Genomic DNA, 15,252 nt, shown 5'->3' on the forward strand with positions numbered 1-15,252 from the left:
TCCCCAAATACGGCTGCCCTGACCCCGCTCTGAGGGAGTTTCCCGCAAATTCAGCTGCCAAGAAGACAGACTGCCCATTCCGGTGAGCATCACCAAGCCTGAAAACCTCCCACGCTCTCCCATGAAGCCCTAAAAACGCCCCTTTGGCTAAGTCCATATATATTAACCTTTACTTTGAGCTGTTCTGTGAGCTTTTCCACTAGTGGGAACCCCTGCTTGCACGTGTGAAAACAAACTTTGCCTTTTCTCTTCTTAGTCTGTCTTTCCTCAGCTAATTTGCAGGCCCCCAACCGCTGGACACAAGTTGGAAGAGGAAAGGTTTTTCTCCCGACAGTGGTTTTACGTGGCCACCAAAAAAAGGGCAGGTGCGGAGGAGGGGGCAGCCAGTGCAGGGACAGGAATGAGGCAGAGAGGCCCTCAAGGAGGCACCCAGGACCAGACGGACCTGAGGACGTGAGCTCCAGGGATGTGCGGACGCTCTCAGGGTGAATGTGGGTGGGGGGTTAGGCTGCCTCTGGGTCTCATGTGGACACTTGAGGATACGCTGGCAGAACGAGCCCCATCTGAGAAGTAGCAGTAAAGTCATCTGGGCTGGAGCCGGGGAGGTTTACAAAGGGTCGCGGGACACTTGGGGGAAGGAAGTCCTGGCAGCACTGAGGAGCCAGCTGAGTCCACAGGTTCAGTTCCACCAGCCCGAGGCCGAGCTGTTCCCCAGCAGCTCTCAGCCACGTGGAGGCGCCCACAGGAGAAGACGGCTGTGTTCCTGCAAAGCTGGGGAGTCTGGGGGTGAATAAGATGCCTACGCAGAGGGGCCGGGAGGTTCAGGATAGCACGAGAGGGTGGGAAGCATGACGCCCAGGTTAACCGGGAAGAGCAGAGAAGCCTGGCGGGGCTGACCGGGAGCAGACCACGTCAGTCAGAGGCTTGCAGCTCTCCCTGAGGTAGGGCAGTGCAGCGAGAAGGGAAGGAGGGAGAGCTGGGAGGACGGGGACTGCTTATTTAGAGAGTGCAGTGTGTGCATTTGAGATGCTGACGGTGGAGAGGGGCTGTGGCTCTGCGATGGGCAGGTCTGCAGTGTGGCTGCGGGAATGAGTGGCTGAGAGCTCCTGGGAAATGTGGGCGTCTAGAGCCTGAGAGGCTAGGATCCTGAGGGTCAGCCCTGTAGGCACTGGAGCCCCCAGGCAGACAACAATACCTAAGGGGGGGGGGGAGGGAGGTGCCCAGGAGGTAGGGCAAATCAGCCTGAGCAGGGGTACAGGGCAACAGAGTTGCATGGCACAACTCCCAAAGAAGAGGAGGATTTCACACCAGGTGGTTTGGAGGTGGCATGAGGGGTCTAAGGCATGAAGGAGTCTGCGGGCAGCAGTGTCCTGGGGCCGGACAGTGAAGGCTGGTGGCAGAGGACGCCTTCAGTGAGAGGGTTAAGGATGATGGGGCTTTGCTTTCTGTGAAACAAGGGTTCCAGGGGGCTCAGTGGGAGGGACTGGCCACTCCTCACTGTCCGTAACTGCCTGGCTGCTCTGTCCCTCCCTTAAGACAGACGTAACTAATGGGTCACAGCCCTCTTCCTGGTGGACCTTTAAGGAGCCACACAATCCTCAACATAGTTTTCCTAGGAAGTCACCACCAGCGGATTAGATCAGGGGTCAGCAAACCGCAGTCCACAGGGCAAATCTGCGCCACTACTGCTGTTCTAAATGAAGACTGATTGGAACACAGCCACGCGCACTCGTTTACCTGTTGTCTGTGACTGCCCTCGTGTAGCCCCGAAGGCGGAAGGTGTTTACCCTCTGGCCCCTTATGGAAAATGTAGCTCGATCAGAGTCCATGTGAGATCGAACACACTCGCTCTTCCTGGACTCACATGGACCCTGCTCAGGACTAACTGCATTTAAACAATTTCCCTGTTTCTGTTTTTTGTTTTTTTATGTTGAAAAAGTGTGACTTGCAGTAAATTGTAAAAAGTGCACTAATTTTCAATGTACAGCCAATGAATTTTTACATATATTTATGTAGCTGCCATCCAGAGAATGATAAAGTATGTTTCCAGCCCCCAGAAAGTTCCTTCGTGCCCCTTCTCAGTCAATATCCCCACCCTGAGGTCACCTCTGTCACCATTAGTTTCACCTGTTCTTGAACTTCCTATGAATACAATGATAGAGTACGTAGCCTTTGTGTCTGACTTCTTTCATTCACTGTACGTCTGTGAGGTTCATCCACACAGCTGCAGGTATCAGTCCTTCATTCCTCTTCCTTGCCGTGTAGTATTCCATTGCATGGATACCCAGTTTTTATCCATTCTCCTGTTGATGGACATTTGGTTTTTTCAGTTTGGGGCTATAATGGAGAAGGTTGTGATGAACGTTCTTCTATATGTCTTTTACCAGATATATGCACTCATTTCTCTTGAGCACATACCTAGAAATGGAATTTCTGGATCATGGAATAGGTGTTTATCTTTAGTAAATACTGCTGAACAGTTTTCCAAAATTGAACCAATTTACGCCCCATCCACAAAATGCAGTTAAATGGCCTGAAAACCTTAGCTACTGGAGTGATGGCTCTTGAAGTTGAACTCTCACATGTTATTGAGTAAACAAGGGAAATGCCAGAACCAGTAGCCTTGGAAATCACAGCAAGAAGGGGGTCGTGCCCACCTGCTATAAACGTGGATCAATTGGATGTCATTCCCACCATGCAAAGTGGACAGTGCCTCCCTGGGCCACCAGAACCGGGCAATCCAGGCCTGGGCTGGGCCCTCAGGCCACTCAGAGTGATGTCTTTCAGTGTTTGGCTCACACTGACTGTACTCCCAGGAGACTCATGTACCCCTCCCCAGAAGGAGGTGTGTTCACAACAGTGGGATCCTGACCTGGAGTCAGGAAGGTTCTTGATCCTTCTCAATGGGTCAATGTGCTGAGAAAGTAAAGTCTTAATCATTTAGCTGCTTAGGAAGCATTGACCGTGAATCAGCGAGTCCTAAAAAATCCCCATCCCATGGCTCAGGTCTCTCTCTAGTGGCAGGACTGCCCAGGACCCCTCCAACCAGGGTCTCTCCTCCTTGGACAATAGCTTTCTCTCTCAACCCCAGGTTTTCTCCGCTCCCGCTCTCTCTCTGCTGCACACTTCTTGAGATGGGTTCATATCCCTGAATTAGCCATAGTCTCTCTGTGCTGCTCTGGACAGACCAGGAGACATGCCCTGTGGAGTTCATTCATCAGGTCTTAGAGTTCTGGGGCCTTGCTGTTGTACGCACCATAAGAGTTTGGTTTAGGACAGACTGAATTTGTATTCCCTTTGGGACATGTGAGTCCAGCAGGAAAATAAACCCACAATAAACCAAAGAGCTTAGGAGAGCCAGCTGGATTCAGGATTCAGATTTGTAAGAGAAGTGGATGAGATCACTCAGGGTACATAAAGCAGAAGGCTGAGACGTTAACCTTGGAGAAACATCAAAATTTTAGAGCAGGGGGGTGGAGAAGCAGGACCTAGAAAGAACCATGTACTTTTTGAAAATAAGAACATACTCATCAATCCTGCCAGCATGTAATAATTATTCAACATATTTGTTTCAGAGGGCTTTGTGCTATTAGTATCGGTACCTAGGAGAGCTTCCCCATGTATAAGGAACCAGGAGAAATTTGGACCAGATTCTGTCCCTGATTGTCCACTCTGACCAAATTCACTCGGAAAATGCTTTGAGGGAATCTCTTGGATTCTGCTTCCCCAGTACTGGGAGCCAAAGTTTACCTTGACATCCCCCAGCAAGACTGAGAGGTGTGATTGCATAAGTGAGAGCTCAAGAGCAGTGGCGATGGTGCTCTAGGGATGGTACCTAACTTCGTGTGGAAGACAAAGATTAGATCGTATGAGGACAGAGGCCATGTCTGACTCATCTCCAGTTTTCTGTTGAACGTCTGGCTCTGTTTGGTGCTCAATATTTGTTGAGTGGATGGATGGGTGGGTGAATAAATGGATGGGTGGATGGATGGTGGATGGATGGGTGGATGGATGGTGGATGGATGAGTGGACGGATGGGTGAATAAATGGATGGATGGTGGATGGCTGAGTGAATGAATGGGTGGATGAGGGGATGGATGGAAGGCAGTCACTTGTTTTCCAGTATGATTAGATTTGCTGCTCTCCCCCTCTCCTGTGTCAGGAGACCACCAAGCAGCAGGACCGACTAAGAAAATATAGAGATCCTTTACTTAATCTCAAACTTCAGGGATAATAATATAGATTTCTCTTTCAAACATGAGGTTTATGTTTATTTAACAAAAATACTGTACTGTGGAACTCAAACCTTACCCAAAAAAATAAGGTTGAGGGATTAATAATGTATATGAATATGTAAAACTTCCAATATATATTTATATGGCCTCTAAAAGAACACAATAAAGAGAGCACCACTCCAAAAAACCCCATCATTTTAATGGCATTTGAAACATTTTAGGTTAGCAATAATGGATCTTATATAATTAATTCACAAGAAATGTTTTCAGGATCTTCCTTCTCTGAAATTTTAAAAAGACATCTATAAATAAATTTTAAAGAGGATTTCCTGTATACTCACTTGCCTTTGCTGCAAATACCGTGCATCTCAGAAGCACTGTTTTTCATCTGTTTCATCCCCCATGCAAATATTTAAAGCCTTTCTGACATTATGATCAGGGTCCCCAAGTCACAACTGGAGCGATTCACCACTTGTCCTGCCTCCGTTTTAGTGGCTCCTGAGTGTGGAAAAAGGACCCAGAAGTCCAGCCACATAGAGCAGCATCTTGAACTAGAGGGATGCAAAGTTGGGGAGGAATTTCTGCACCTGTGCCATCTACCCCACAGGGTTTCCTGGAGAATCCCTGAAGAAGAATGGACAAGGGGCTCTTTGCCACTTTCCAGGACCCGTGTAGCCTCTGTCCAGTTCATGCTCTGCATGCTGGGAGAGGATCATCCTTCCAGAAAGACTCATACATACAGGTTAGACCATGTCACTCACCTGCTCAGAAGGCTCTGGTGCCTCTTCTCACCTGGTGAATATGAGCCAAGCCCTTCCCATGGCATGCAGGGCCATCCACAATCTGAATCCACTAGCTCTGAGCTCATCTCTGACAACACTCCCTCTACTAACTGGAATTCAACTTGCCAAGCTTGATCCTACCCCAGGACATTTGGACTTGCTCTTCCCTCTGCCTGGAATGCTCCTCCCTCTGATATTCCCACTTCTTCAGTTCTCTGCTCAAATGCTTCCTCCTCAGAGAACCTGCCTCACCAACCCAACCTAAAATACCATCCACCTCCTGCTCTATTCTCTTGCCCTAATTTCTTTTTCTTCAACATAGTGATTTATTAATGTATTTATTGTCTCCCTACTCAACTGGAAGGGAACATCCATGAAGGCAGGGAATTGTCTGTCTTGTAACTGGTGTGTCCATGGCACTTCGAACATCAATAGGTGCTTGTATTAGTTATCTATTGCTGTGTAACAAATCATCACAAAGGTAGTGGCTTAAAACAAAAACGTTATCTCAGAGTTTGTGTGGGTCAAGCGTCCAGGCGTGGCTCAGCTGAGTCCTCTGCTTCAGGACTTCTCACGAAGCTGCAATCAAGGTGTTGTCTCGGGCTGGAGTCTTACCTGAAGGTCTGATTGGCAAAGAATCTACTTCCAAGCACGGTTGGAAGGTTGTTGTCAGGATTCAGTTCCTTAGGGGCTGCTCAACTGAGGGTCTCATATCCTTTCTGGCTGTTGGCTGGAGTCTGTCCCCAGTTGCTTGCCAGGGGGTCTCTCCATAGGGTGGCTCACAATATGGCGTCTTGCTTCGTCAAAGCCAGTGAGGGAGAGAGTCAGCTAACACGACAGAAGTAACATTTTATGTGACGTAATCACAGAAGTGTCATCTCATTCCCTTTGCCATATTCCAGTGGTTAGAAGCAAGTCACAGGTCGTACCCACTGCTCAAGGGGACGAGATTACACAAGGGTGTGAATACCACAGTGGGGATCGTTGGGGGCCATTTTAGAGTATATCTGCCACATTACTTGCTCAATAAACATTGAGCATTATTAAATTCAATGCCAAAGGCAGCACTGGGGGAAGAGAACTCTATGATTTAAGATTCTTGCAATTCATCTCTTGCACAGTGTATAACTTCTGTGAAGTTTACTTGTTCTTTTCTCAACTTCCTCTGATGCTTTGTGACCAGCCTGGTCTGCTTGCCTGCATGGGCTGCCCCAGGTTTTGAGGATTTGCCCAAGAGAAGTAACCCGCATGACCCAGACACTTCAGGAACCTGCAGAAGATCACCATTCACACAGCTTATTCCTGAACCACCGGGATTCTGGAACTGGTGAGTTGCATCCTTATTTATTCTGTGCTGGAAGTGGTGTTCTTCTTGAATGCACACTTTGCATTTATGAGGTCCTGCTGTGAGCCAAGTTAATAATGCATCTAATAATAATAATAATAAAAAGAAACATATTGTTCAGTCAAGTAGATCTTATTAGTATGATTCAGTTTTAAAAGGGCCATTACTTCTGAGTCTTGATGTCTGGGATGCTGTTAAAGAAGAAGCTTTTTTATTTTTTTTTTGAGTCACCATGAGAACAGAGAGACCCCCCCCCCCCCATCCCTCTGCCTGAATCAATTACAGATTTGTCCATGTGGGGGACTGGAACACATCCAGCTTATTGGGAATTCTTTCCAGCCTCCTTTGGCAAAAGCCCTGGCTTATTGTCCAGAGTGAGCAGGAGTACCAAATCCATCAATATTCACTGATGAAGCCTCGCCATTCATTAACAGGGACTTGATCAGCAGACAGCTATCGATCACTGGGCATGTGTGAGCCACTCTGGGGGATTCAGAGATGTCATCTGAGAAGCTGACAGGCCCATGGTGGTGACAAGTCACAGCCACTCGTGGCAGCTGGAGCCACGTGGGGCCGACTCTGGTGGTACAGAGCCTGCTCAGGGACCTGGGACCTGCAGAAAGGAGCCTGGTGAAGAATCATGGCATCATAATGTGCATGCTGGACAGTTCTGACCTGTGAGAGAGGCCCTGACCTATGGGGCAGGGCTGCACTGATGAGAGGGCTGACACAGTCTCGGGGAACCTGCCCTGGGCCTTAATCTCATATCGAATTGCTGGGTCACTTGAGCATATCACTTAACCTCTCTAGCCGTTACTTTTTTTCCCTTGCATGAAATGGGGTTACGTTTTTTCCTGCTGCACCCACAGTGATCACATTGTGGTCTGTTGCTTGTTTGACCACGTGTCTCCCCAGGCAGGCCTTGGGAGCTGCTCAGGTGGGGAAGACTCACTGTTGTCTTTGAGGTACCCAGCACAGCGCTGAGTGTCCTAGGCACTCAGTAAATGAATGAATGGCGATTGGAGACTTCTTGCAACCACTCCATTCTTTGCCCATCCCTCCACACTGCCGTTATCTGGCCTCTCATTCTTCCAAAGGGATTAGGGTCAATGCCACCCTGGTTCTCCAGGATAGCAGGGAGCACCCCAGTTGTCCCCTGGCCTGCTTCTCATCCCACCACAGCCTATAGCTCAACTCAACTCCTCTGCTTTGAGCCATTCTTCAACCCAGGGTCCAAGGGAGTGGGATGAGGTGTTGGAGCCTGGTATGATGGATGGGGAGAGGGGAGCAGAGGAGCGAGGGTGAGGGCTGTTTAGCTCCTTGTTGCCTGTAAGATGTGTGAGAAACTGCTGGGTTCACTGGGCATTGAGGGGTGCCCTTTAGCTAGCTAGATCTGGAATTGCTTTAGTTTCTCAGGTGCAAGAGATCTTTTCAGCCCCCACTAAAGGCAGGCAAACACGTTTCTGACATCCAGGCTTACACAGAGCTGGGAATAGTTGGTGTTCTCACCAGCCAGAGTGGAAAAACTTTGTAATACATGAGGAATTGGGTAGAGTACTCAGAAGTGTATTACGTTAGTAGTGGGGCAAAACCAGCTATAGACTCAAGACTGCTCTGGTCCCACAGAACAAAGTTTAAAAATAAAGACTTGCAAAGATCAAAATATTTCTAAGTAACTTTGTGTCCTAACAAAGTTAAAAAATATTTTTAAAAATACAAGAATATCCAGTGCCCACCAGGGTATAATTTACAACATCTGGCATTTCAGTCAAAATTTATGAGGCATGTAAAGAAGCAGGAAACTGTGTCCCATAATGAGGAGGAAAAAAACGAATCAATCAAAACCAACCCAGATATTATATAGATAATAGAATAAGTAGACAGAGACATTCAAATAGAATCATAACTCTATTATATATGATCATAAAGTGAAGGAAAATATGAGCATGTTAAAAAGAGACATGAGGGGCTGACCCCATGGTATAGTGGTTAAGTTTGGTGCACGCTGTTTTGGCGGCCTGGGGTTCATGGGTTTGGATCCTGGGTGTGGACCTACACTGCTTATCAACCACACTTTGACAGCAACCCACATACAAAATAGAGGAAGATTGGCACAGATGTTAGCTCAGGGACAATCTTCCTCAAGCAAAAAAAAAGAGGAAGATTGGTGACAGATGTTAGCTCAGGGACAATCTTCCTCACCAAAAAAAAAAAAAAACAAAAACACCCAAAAACCAGAACATTGCAGGAAAAAGATTGGTGAACTTGAAGACATAGCAATAGAAATGATCCAAAGTGAAACACGGAGTGGAGAAAGATGCAAAAAATGAACAGGGTATCAATGAGCTGTGCTACAATTTCAAGCATTTAATATGTGTATAATCGGAGTCCCCCAAAGAGGGCAGTGGACAGAAAAAACACTGCAAGAAATAATGGCTGAAAATTCCCCAAATTTAGTGAAAACTATAAAATCACAAATCCAGAAGCTCAGTAAGCCGCAAGCAGAAGAAACACAAAGAAAACTACATCAAGGCAAATCACAATCTAATTGCTTAAAACCAGTGATAAAGAGAAAACTATAAAAGCAAGCAGAGAAAAAAAAGACACATTACATAAAGAGGAAGAAAGGAGGAATGACAATAGATTCTTATCAGAAACAATGCAAACCGGAAGAGAGTGGAGCAACATCTTTAAAGTACTGAAAGAAATAGACTGTCCACCTAGGATTCTATATCCAGTGAAAACAGCATTCAAAAACAAGGGTAAAGTCAGAAATGGTTTCAGATATACAAAAGCTGAAAGAATTATCACCGTGAGACATACAGTACAAGAAATGTTAAAGAGAGTCCTTCGGGGAAAGGGTAAATGATACCAGGTGGAAATATGGACCTTCACAAAGGAATCAAGAGCACCAGAAATGGTAACTATGCAAGTAAACATGAAGTGATTTTTTTCTTAGTTTTAAAATCACCTTAAAAGATAGTTGATGGTTTAAAACAAAAGTAATAACAATGTATCACAGATTTTGTAACAAATGTAGACATAAAATGCACAAAAACAATATTGCAAAGGGCAAGATGGGGTAATTGAAGTGTATGGCTGTAGGTTTCTTATTTTGCACATCAAGTGGTAAAACGAAACCAGCAGATAAACTGCGATAGAACTGTGATAAGTTAAAAATGTATACTTTAACCCTGATACAACCACTGGAAATAAAAAACCCAAAAAGACATAACAAATAAGTAAACAAAGGAGGTAAAAAGGAATCATAAAAAAGTTCAATTAACAAAAAAAGAAGAAGAAAAAAAACCCCGAATGGGACAAATAGAAAACAAATAGTAAAATGATACCATTAAACCCAGCCAAATTATTTATCTCATTAAATGAAAATAAACACCTCAAAGAAAAGGCAGAGATTGTCAGAATGAATAAAAAATCAATACACAACTTTATGATGCTTACCAAAAAACTACTTTAAATATAAAGGCACAGATAGATTAAAGGAAAAAGGATTGAAAAGGATACATCATATCAACACTAATCCAAAGAAAGCTGGGGTGGCTCTGTTATTATTAGAGAAAGTAGATTTCATATCAAAGAATATTAAAAGGGATAAAGAAGGTCATTTCATAATAAAAAAGGGGCAATTCATCAAGCCTGCATAACAATCGAAAATGTTTATGCACCTAATAACAGAGCTTAAAAATACATGAAGTAAAAATGAACAGAACTGAAAGGAGAAATAGACAAATATGTAATCAGAGTAGGAGATGTCAACCCCTCACTCAGTAATTGATAGAACAAAGAGAAAGAAAATCAGTGAGGATCTGGAAAAGTTGAAAAACACTATCAACTAGCTTGAATTAGTTCACATTTGTATGACTCTTCATGCAACAACAGCAGGGTATACATTCTTTTTCAGGGTACACAGAACATTATTCAGTTAGACTATAATATGGGTCATAAAACAAGTCTCAATAAATTTAGAAGGAATCAAATCATACAAAGTATGTTCTCTGACCACAATGGAATGAAGTTAGAAATCAATAACAGAAATATAGCTGGAAAATCCCCACAAGTTCAGAAACTAAACACACTATTAAATAACCAATGGCTCAAAGAAGAAATCAAAAGAGAAACTGGAAAGCATTTTGATCTGAATGTAAATGAAACAACATATCAGAATTTGGGGGATGAAGCTAAAGCAATGATTAAAAGGAAATTTATAGCACTAAATGCCTATACTAGAAAATAAGAAAGGCCTAAAATCAATGACCTAAAATTCTACCTTAAGGAATTAAGGGAGCAAAAAGAGCCAAGTAAACAGAAGACAGTAAGTATGAAGGTAAGAGCAGAAACGAGTGAAACAGAAAAACAACCAAGAAAACCAATGAAACCAAAAACTTCTTCTTGAAATGCTGTATAAAATTGATAAATCCCCAGCAGAGAGAAGAGACAGACAAAAGACAGAAGACACAAATTACCAATATTAGGAATGAGAGAGGAGAAATCGTTACAAATCCTGCATGCATTAAAAAGACAAGAAGGGAAATTATGAACAATTTATGCAAATATGTTTGACATTTTAGATGAAATTGACAAATTACTTCAAAGTCACAAACTACCAAATCTCACTGGATAGGAAATAGATATTTTGGACAGTCTTGTGTCTATTTAAGAAATCAAACTCATAGTTTGAAAAGATTCCCATAAAGAAAATCCCAGGTCTAGATGATTTTAATGGTGATATCTCCCATTTAATGAAGAAATAACATCTATTCTACACAAAATTTTCCAGAAACTATTTAGGAATGAACAATTCCCCAATCATCCTGTGAGGCCAGAATTATTCTGATACCAGAGCCACAAAATTACTTTACAAGAAAATTATAGATTAATGTCACTCATCAACATAGACGCAAACATTTTAAACAAAATTTTAGCAAATCAAATCCAGCAATATATTAAAAGAAGGATGTGCCATGACCAAGTGGGAGTTTTTCCTAGGAATCTAAGGCTGGTTTAACACCAAAAAATAATTCATATAATTCACCATATTAACAGAGAAAAAAACGATATGATCATCTTAATACATGGATAAAAAAACACCTGACAGAAACTAACATCCATTACTGATAACAACTCTCTGCAAATTAGAAATAGAGGGGAACTTCAACCTGATAAGGGAGATCTATGAAAAGCCCACAGCTAACATCATGCTTAATGGTGAAAGACTCAAAGACCCTCTAAGATCAGGAACAAGATAAGGGTGTCCATTCACCACTCTTGTTTAGTGTTTCACTAGAAGTTTAAGCCACTGTAGTAAGAACAAGAAAAAGGAAAGGCATCCAGATCGGAAAGGAAGAAGTAAAACTGTCTTTATTCACACGCGACATAATCATCTCTGTAGAAAATCTTAATGGATCTACCAAAAAGCTACTGGAACTAATAAATAATTTAGCAAGGTTGCAGGATACAAGGACAATATACAAAAATCAATTGTATTTATATCTACTACCAATGAACAATTGGAAATGGAAATTTAAAAACATCATTATTGACAATAGCATCAAAAATCTGGAATCCTTAGGGGTGAATTCAACAAAAAATTGTGCAACACGCGTACAATGAACACTATAAAACACTGCTAAGGAGATTAAACAACACCTAAACAAATAGAAAGAGATAATGTACATATTTCAGAAGACTTAATATTGTTGACGTCTAACCTTCCCAAAGCGATCTATAGATTTATGCAGTCCCAATCAAATTCCCAGCAAGTGTTTTGTAGAAATTCAAAAGCTGATTCTTAAATTTATGTGGAAATACAAAAGACCTAGAACAATTAAAACAATTCCGAAAAGGAAGAACAAAGTTGGAGGATTGTGTTGCCTGATATCAAGACTTATAAAGCTGTCATGACAGTGTGCTATGACCGTAAAGACAGACATATAGACCAATGGAACCGAACAGAGAGTTCACAAATAGACTGACAAATATAAACCGATTAATTTTTGACAAAGGTGCCCAGGCAAATCTATGGGGAAAGGATGATGTTTACATTTGATGACAGAACAATTGGGAATCATATGCAAAAACCTCAATCTCCACCCTGTCCTCCCACGCTGTAAAAAAATTAACTTGAGGGGCTGGCCCCGTGGCCAAATGGTTAAGTTCCTGTGCTCTGCTTCAGCAGCCCAGGGTTTCCCCAATTCAGATCCTGGGCATGGACATGGCACTGCTCATCAGGCCATGCTGAGGTGGCATCCCACATAGGACAACAAGAGGCACTCACAACTAGAATATACAACTATGTCCTGGGGATCTTTGGGGAGAAGAAGAAAAAAAGCAGATTGGCAACAGATGTTAGCCCAGGTGCCAATCTTTAAAAAGAAAATTGAAAAAAGATTAACTTGATTGGATCATAGACCTAAATATAAGAACTAAAACTGGAGAAGTCAGGAAAAAGTTTTATTGACACTGAGTTTGGCAAAGATTTCTTAAAGAGAAAACAAAAATCAAGAACTGTAATATAGAAAAATCAATAAATTGCACTTTATCAAAATTTAAAATTTTTGCTCCCCAAAATACATTGTTATGAAAATAAAAGTGCAAACGATAGGCTGAGAGAAAATATTTGCAAAATGTATATCTGACAAAGACTTGTGTCTAAAATATATAAAGAACACTCACAACTCAATAATAGTAATAGGACAACCGAATTAAATAGTTAAAAGAGTTGAACAGACACTTCACCAAGGAAGATATACAGATGGCAAATAAGCACAAGCAAAGATGCTCAACATCATTAAACACTGGTGAAACACAAATTAAAACCACAGTGAGATACCACTACACACCCACTGGAATGGCTAAAATGTAAAATAGTGGCCATGTCAAGGATGCGAAGCAACAGGAATTCTCATACTGCTGGAGAGAGTATAAAATGGTCCAACCATTCCGGAAAACAGCTTGCCAGCTTCTTAAACAATTAAATACATGCCAGCCAAGTGACCCAGCCATGCCGGTTCCTGGATGTTTACTTAAAAGCAATGAAAGCACGTGCTCACTGGTACGAGTGGCAATACTTATACACAGATGTTCCTTGCGGTTTTATTTGTAATAGCCCAATCCAGAAACAGCCCAAATGTCCATCCACAGGTGAACTGAGAAACAAATTGTGGTATATCTTTACAATGGAATAATACTCAGCAAAAAAACCAACTATTGATACAAGCATCAGCGTGGATGAATCTCAAAATAATTACGCTAAGTAAAAAAAAAAAAAGCATAAATACTGTGTGATTTTGTTTATATAACATTCTAGCAAATGCAAACCACTCTACAGTGATAGAAAGCAGATGAGTGGTTTGGACTATGGTGGTGATGGAGAGAAGCAAAGTGGGCAAACTGGAGGAATATTTAAAGAGGGAATGACTAGCAAGACTTGGGAAAGGACTAGAGATGAAAGATGAGGGAGAAAAGGATGTTTCCCATGTGTCTAGTTTGCAGACCAGGGAAGATGACAAAGGCACTGTTCCCTGAGGTAGGGAAGAGCAGGTCTGAATGTCAGATGAAGGGTTCAGTTTTAAGCCTGATGGAGTCTGTGGAGGTTCAGGTGGAGCCGCTGAGTAAGCAACTGGGTGACCTCGTCTGTGGCTCAACAGAGAGGCCTGAGCTGGAGGCAAAAGGTCTCAGAACCCAAGTCAACTCAGCCAGTGTTAAAAAAATATAAGAAACCTGAATACACTAAGAGAATGGGTGACCCCAACTGGCTTTGGAGTGCAATTTCTGAAAACATTCAAGCTGCTGTAAGATAAATTCATTCCATTCCTCTTTGGAGAATGTTGAAATGTTTTCTCTTCATTCAGTGGAGGAATTTTCTTTTTTGAAAGATTGGCACCTGAGCTAACAACTGTTGCCAATCTTTTTTTTTTTTCCTGCTTTTTCTCACCAAATCCCCCCAGTACATAGTTGTATATTTCAGTTGTGGGTCCTTCTAGTTGTGGAATGTGGGATGCCTCCTCAGCATGGCCTGACAAGTGGTGCCATGTCCGCGACCAGGATCCAAACCAGTGAAACCCCGGGCCGTTGAAGCAGAGCATGCGAACTTAACCACTTGGCCACGGGGCCGGCCCCTCAGTGGATGAATCTAAATTCATTTATATTTTTAAAATATATGTGGGGTTAAAAAAAAACCCCAAAATCACCTTAGTTCAGTGAAAAGGGCCCCGAGATGTTCAGGAGGCCTAGATTCTAGTTCCAATGTTGCACTGCAATTGATCTGGGACTACAGCACTACCCTCGTCCCGTTTTCTCTGGGCACAGAATTCTACACTGGCCATGACTTCTTTCAGCATTTTAAGGCTGTTTTCTCGCTTCCATCATTTCTGTTTGGGGCCCTAACTGAAGCCTGGGTGTTCATCTGGGCCCTACTTCTCTCATGGACACTGAACTCCAGTTTTTGTCTCCCAAGCAGCCGTGAGACTGCAGAAAGCTCCACCAGGTCCCATTCTCCTCTTGCCTCCTTCCTGATTGGCTTCTAATTGTGAAATAAGAGGGACGGACTCTTGGCCCATTCATCCATTCATCCAATTTTTATAAAGTATGTGCCAGGCCCTGCTGGAGATGACAAAGACAGTCAGAACCCTTGTTGTCCTTTTATGATTTTAAACGAGATTTGTGTGAGTTCATCTGTGCTTGTTTGTTCCTTTTTTCCTTAGAAACATCTTTCAGTTGGGCTCAGAGTTTAGAGGACAAAAGTGAATATTTAGATCTAGGATTCAGCAAATTACTTCAGTTCTTTGTGATTTTGTTGACTCAAGGTCAAGTTCGAAGCCCTCTCTTATTTTTACTTAACATGGTTATTTTGTGTTCTGTTCTTCCAGAT

The sequence above is a fragment of the Equus przewalskii genome, chromosome 15 (assembly GCF_037783145.1).
Source record: "Equus przewalskii isolate Varuska chromosome 15, EquPr2, whole genome shotgun sequence".
NCBI classification, from domain to species: Eukaryota; Metazoa; Chordata; class Mammalia; order Perissodactyla; family Equidae; genus Equus; species Equus przewalskii.